Raw genomic sequence first — 6,557 nt, 5'->3', positions numbered from 1 at the left:
TGCCCTTAGTAAACAGGACATAGTATTTGTGTAGATTAAAGGTTAATAACCTCAAAATGTGTTAAATTGTAGTAACCTACATCAGAGTGATACATTCTTTTACTTTTTATTTTTATTTTTTTGATGGTACCAGTAATCAAACTCAGAACCGTGCATTGCCAGAGTGATTCATGTTTATGTATATGTACCTAAGACAATCAGCCCCTATATAATAGGTGATAATTAACTTTAGGCCTAACTGCCTGTCCATCCTTATAGGAATGTAGCTAATGATTTTGTTTTGTTAAAACTCAGAGAAAGTTCATCTGGATATTGTACTCAATCTATTGTCAAGTTAACCTGTGAATTGTGCCTGTATGCGTTGGTAGGTTATAAATGATTAATTTAAAAATATGTATACGTGCTAAGTAGAGAGTTTGAAAAGCCTCTTTTCTGTCACTCCATATGCTTCTCTGTCTTCTCTCCTGCATGAGCAGAAATCAGGAAGGGCCCGAGCTCGGTATTAAAGGCTCATTTTAAATTCTCAATTTGGACTCTGGCATGGCTTCTGTTTGAGAATCCATAACAAATAGAAGCCAAGTTAAACAATATTTTGGCCTTTTTACCAAGATGGCACCGAAGGCAAAAAAGGAAGCTCCTGTCCCTCCCAAAGCTGAAGGCAAAGCAAAAGCTTTGAAGGCCAAGAAGGCCATGCTGAAAGGTATCCACAGCCACAAAAAGAAGATAAGAACATCACCCACCTTCGACCATTCCAAGACACTGCAACTCCGGAGGCAGCCCAAGTACCCTCAGAAGAGCATCCCCAGGAGAAACAAGTTTGACCACTATGCCATCATCAAGTTCTCCCTGACCACAGAGTGAGCCATGAAAAAGATCAAGGTCAACAACACACTTGTGTTCCTTGTGGATGTCAAAGCCAATAAGCACCAAATCAAACAAGCTGTAAAGAAGCTCTGTGACGTCATTGTTGCCAAGGTCAATGTCCTAATCAGGCCTGATGGAGAGAAGAAAGCATATGTTCGACTGGCTCCTGATTATGATGCATTGGATGTTGCCAACAAAATTGGGATCATCTAAACTGAGTCCAGCAAGATAATTCTAAATCTATACTTTTTTTCTCAGTAAAAAAAAAAAAAAAGAAAAGAAAAGACCGGTTCACTCTTACAAAGGATTCCCCGCAGGCCCTAAGGGCAGCTATCTTAGTTTGGTCATATATTTGCAATGCAAAGGTAAGTTGATTGTTTGTGCTAGAAAAGCACCCTTTGCAATTAGCAAATCTTTTGTAATGGCTAAGTTTTGAACCTCACATTTTCAGCTGCCTGTTCCCTGCATTATTCAGGGAAGCGCTTATTCTACTGAGCCATCTCTCCGGCCCTCCCTGCATTATTCAAAGAAATTTCCTTTCCACAATAAATAATCTCCTGGATTCAAACATGCTTTAGCTAGTCTTTTCCAATCATTTGGGGCTATAGTCTGTTTTCATACCATTTCTACTAAACTCAAGGGAAAGGGAGCAGTGCAGCATAAGTAACAACAGTGTGTTACTTTTAAGGTTTTAAAAGGTATGGATTCATAAAGACCTACAACTTGTCCTGGATTATTAGGAACTAGACTTTAGAAACAGGGCAAAGATGCTGAAAACCCTCTATGGACTCCCCTGCCAGTTTGGCTTTTTTCAATGCCAATTGCAAGGGAGATAAAGAAAATGGCTCTATTTCCCTAGAGGCTGAAGTCCTTTTTTTTTTTTTTTTCAAAATTTTATTGATAAACAGATAGCAATGAGACAGTTTCAAATCAAATCAAAAGTACAGTTTCAACAAATAATACACTGCATATATTCTTCTTAGTGGTTAATTGCTGTACAAGATGCAGACTTGAGATCCTATTTACAAACACCATTAGAACAAATCATTCTATTCATTAAGAGAATGCAACTATATATCTATCCTAACCACTTTGAATACACAGATACAAAATGGACATTCATCGGTATGCCCCATTCTAAGTTCCGTTATTGAATATTATAGGTGTGTAAACTCAGCAAAATATTCTAAAAGAGTCCAGTAGCCCATAATAGCATTGGGTCTTCTGTTTAACTGGCAATGTCAGAAATTATTGACCTGAGTCCCCCACAGTTCAACATAACAGCATGGCTTTACTTCCTATATTTCGTCTTCATACTTTTCTACTGGATGGTTAAGACCAAGGTAAAGCAGGACCTGTGCAACAAGAGTTGTAGCTTTTTGGTCTGAGAAGGTCAGTGAAATGAGGCTGAAGTCCTGATCGGATACTCAGCAAAATTTTCCTGAGCTGCCATGGCCAGGACTGAGGCTTAAGACTCCTTAAAACCCATTAAGTATTTTATTTTCGCCCAGATTTTAACCAAACACTATCCTGAGTCTAACAAATTTATGATGCCAGCAACATGCATAGCCAGTGCCAAGGCCATAGGATACCATAGTCATGACCCTCCTTCTTAGCACCAGGCACGCAGGACTGTAGTTGGTGGTACCCAGCAACCTCTGTGGCTGGATGGTGCAAACTGATGCCCAGACCACTGGGGAATCCCAGCTGGGTTGGCCTGGGACCAGAGTGCAAGGGGCCTCCCAGAGCCCAGTTTGTGACCCTTCCCCTTGCTGCCCAGTGCCTCTTGGAACCAAAGGCTTGCGATTTAAAAGAAATTTTCCTTTCTTATCAAATTGATCAAACCTAGAGGATTTAAACTATCTGCTGAACCTTTCCTCTACCCTTCTACAGTACTCCATGCTGAGTCCTTTATGGTAGTCATAGAAAGTAGCACAAATACAAAAACCAAGAAAATAACAAACGTGGTTATATACATTTGTAAATATCTACGGTCCTTGAAACTCTGTGTTTTCCATTTTTAACTCAATCGAGCGTTTCCCTGTTTGGCTTCTCCCAAGTCTCTTTCTCTCTTTGTGCTCCCGGATCTCTCAGGCCCTAGTCAGCCAGCTCCTGGCCCTAGTGAGCCCCTCCTGGCTCTAGTGAGCCCCATCCCCATTTTTACACCTAGTGCGCCAGTGCCAATGCAAACCTGTGTGAACTAGTGCTGGCTCCAATCAATCCACTTCCCTCCCTTGTGCAAGCTCTCTGGAAGTGATTCCTGTGCCCACACTTATCTCATACTGGGCATCCTGTTTAGGCACCAAATGTAGGGAGCTGTTGGTCTTACTGCGAATGGTTCTACCAGGGAGACATGGCGGCAGGAATGAGAAATACAGACAAGACAAAAGCTGGGCTAGGTGGTCAGTAGTCTGCCTGATGGGCAAAACTCATGCTGTCCATTTCTTCTGTTTGCCATCCTGTGAAAGTAAAGATTTTCTAAGTAGGCATTGATGATTTTCTGAATTTCTTTAGGGTTTTTCGTAATTTCACCCTTTTCATTCCTTGTTGCATGAATTGGAGTTTTTTGTTTCCTTTTTATATAAGGTTTGCTAGGGTTTTATCAAGTTTACTTATGTTTTCTTTTGTTTTTGTTTTTGTTTTTGGCAGAACCAGGGATTGAACTCAGGCCCTTGCGCTTGCCAGGGAAGCACTTATTCCACTGAGCCATCTCCCCGGCCCCTACTTATGTTTTCAAAGAATGAAATCAATTCATTAATTCTTTGCATTATTTTCTTCATCTCCATTGCATTAATTTGTTAACTGATATTTATAATTTCCTGTCTCCTTTGGGCTTGATTTGTTTTTCTTTTTCTTTTTTAATGTTTTTGGTAGAGTCTCCCTATGAAGCTCAGACAATTTTCAGCCTCCTCAGCACTGGGATTGCAGCTATGCACCAACACACCTGGACTCAGCTGGCTCAGCATGGCTGGGTACAGAGCCAGCAGGATATATGGTGCCGGGGATCAAACCCCAGTCCCTGAGTTTGCTTAAGTAGGTGCTTAGTCCACTGAGCTATCTTGTCAGCCCTGGTTTTTTTTCTTTGTTTTTTTAGGGAAGGGTCTACAGAGTGTTCAAGATCTCACTACTAGATCAGACTCATACTGATCTACCTGTTTACAGCCTCCTAAGAGTTGGGATTACAGGCTCATGCCACCACGCCCAGTCTCAATTGCCATCTCAGCACCCCCCAGGGAAGGGGCCAGCATGGCATGCCCAGGGATTGCACCCTCCGCCCCTGAGCCTGCTTGCAGACGCTTTAATCCTGCTATTTGGCCTGCCCTGGTCTTCTTATTCTAAGAGCTTGGGGTGTAGGATCAGATTATTTATTGGGCCTCATTCTCTTTTCCTGATGTGAGAGTTTACTACTATAAACTTCCCTTTTTTAAGACAGCTTTCATGCATCCCAGAGGTTCCAGTAAGTTGTATCTTCATTTTCATTTGATTTTAAATATTGTTTAATTTCTTCTTTAATTCCACCTATGACCCATTGATTGTTCAGGAGGATGTTATTTAATTTCCATGTGTTCATGGAGTTTTTGTTGTTTCTTTTGTCAGTAATTTCTAGTTTCATTGAACTATGTCAGATAATATGCATGATATAATTTTAATTCATTTTCATTTACTTAATTATGTACTATGTGCTAGTATATGGTCTATTTTGGAGACTGTCCCATATTTAGCTGACATATTGTTGAGTGGTACATTCTGTAAAGGTCTAATAAGTCTGTATCTTCCTAAATTTGGTTTTGTTCTGTTATTTCTTTGCTGATTTTTTTGCCTAGTTAGTCTATTTCTTTGTGACAATGGAGTGTTAAAGCACCCTATTACAATTATGTTGTTACTAATTTGATTTTTCATGTCTGCTAATATTTGTCGTATGTAGTTGGGTGCTCCTGATACAGGGAGAAAAACTGGTCTTGGGTAGGTGACCTCCAAACAATATAGGAAACCTCCAAATGACATAGGGCTCTGGACCTGACCTGCATTAATTCATGTTCTCCAAAACCGAAAAATGAGTTTTAGGATCAAATGAAAGTTATGAGCAGAATATATTTATTGAGAGAAAGAAAGCTCCTGTCCTGAGAGAGGGACAGGAGGGGGGCCGAGCAGGTAGTTCCCCAGGAAGTTGTCTCTTCCAGCGACTTTTATAGAGGAAAACCATGTGGTGAGGCGGGTCTAAGGTGGTGGAGAAGACATGGGAACTTGCTTAGTTGGGCATGAGGTGGGACAAAACTATGGTCAACCAATGAGATTACAAGCACCATTGCTCAGGTAAAATTGATTAAATCCATTATCAAATGGGAAAGCGAGTCATGTAGCAAGTGGGCATGAATATGGGACAGGGTCTCTTACTGTTGGGGGTTGGGCTAGTGACTCATTTGGGCTCTTTCAAGTTGATTGATACTATTTAGGACATCAGTCCCTAATGCCCATCCCTAGGGAAGTATGTAGCTGTGCTTCCTCTTTTTGTCTTGGTCTTCAGGTGTGGCCCATATGGGAGTGTCTGTCTCTTCCAAGTTGCAAAGTCACCTTGTCTTCCATCTTGTCTCCTTGAGGGCCTGGCCCTGTCTAACTGCCTATAATATGTCTATCTAATTCAGCTGCCTACAACACTCCTACATTGGATATATGTATTTATGACTGTTATCTCTTCCTTTTGCAGTTTTCCTCTAAGTATGTAGTGACCTTTTATTATCTCTTAATCATTCTTTTTTCAAGTTTACATTATTAGCAACCAGAATAACTATCCCCCTTCTTTTTTCTTGGTTGCTGTTGAATGCAGTATTGTTTTGTATCCTTTGACTTTGAGTCTATAAATTTCCTTTTGAGTTAAATGTGCTTCTTGTATATAGCATATTGTTGCATTTTGTTTCTTGATCCACTTTGCCAGTCTGCTTCTTTTGATTGTGACTTCAGCCCATTTGCATTCATGGTTATCCTGCTGTAGGTTGCATACTTTCCCCCTCTATTTAATTGTTTTCTCTGTGTGGTGTTTTCTTGCTGTTGTTGTTCTTGAAGTTGCGGTTGTTTTTGTCTCTTTCTAGTTTATCTGTCAGTTTTATTGGTAGGTTTGGTTTGGTGGTCATGAATTTCTTTAGTTGTTCTTTGTTTTTTTTTTAAGGTAGTTTTGCAGGGTACAACAATCTGGGTTGAAAGTTATTTTCTTTCAGGACCTGAAATATTTCATTCAAAGCTCTTCTTGACTTGATGGTTTATGCTGAGAAATCTGCTGTGATTCTGATGGGCTTTCCATTATACAAGATGTGGTTCTTTTCTGTAACAGCTTTTAATATTGCATTCTATTGCTGAATTTCTGGGATATTGAGTATTATGTTTGTAGCTGTAGGTTTATTTTTATTATAGCTAATTGGAGTTTTATATACCTCACTTTTCTGTATGTCAAATTATTTTCCTATGCTTGGGAAATTTTTTGTGTGTACTTCTCCAGATAGTCTTTTTATGTCATTTGTGTTGACTACTGCTGTACATTGACACTTTGTAGTCTTATATTGCTTTTTTTTTTGCATCACCTTATAGTTGCTGTATTGTTATTTTCTGGGATTTTTTTTGTGGGGGGGAGAACCAGGGATTAAACTCAGACCACTGTGCTTATCAGGGAAGTGCTTATTCTACTGAGCCATCTCCCCAAC

General features: G+C 40.0%; 1 pseudogene; it reads left to right on the top strand.

Annotated features, from left to right (window-relative positions):
* Window positions 1-609: 609 nt before the first annotated feature.
* LOC105743827 lies at window positions 610-1,077 on the top strand (annotated as a pseudogene).
* Window positions 1,078-6,557: the final 5,480 nt, after the last annotated feature.

Source organism: Octodon degus, unplaced genomic scaffold (genome assembly GCF_000260255.1).
Source record: "Octodon degus isolate 3935 unplaced genomic scaffold, OctDeg1.0 scaffold00171, whole genome shotgun sequence".
NCBI classification, from domain to species: domain Eukaryota; kingdom Metazoa; phylum Chordata; class Mammalia; order Rodentia; family Octodontidae; genus Octodon; species Octodon degus.
This window is presented reverse-complemented; position numbering and strand designations above follow the sequence as displayed.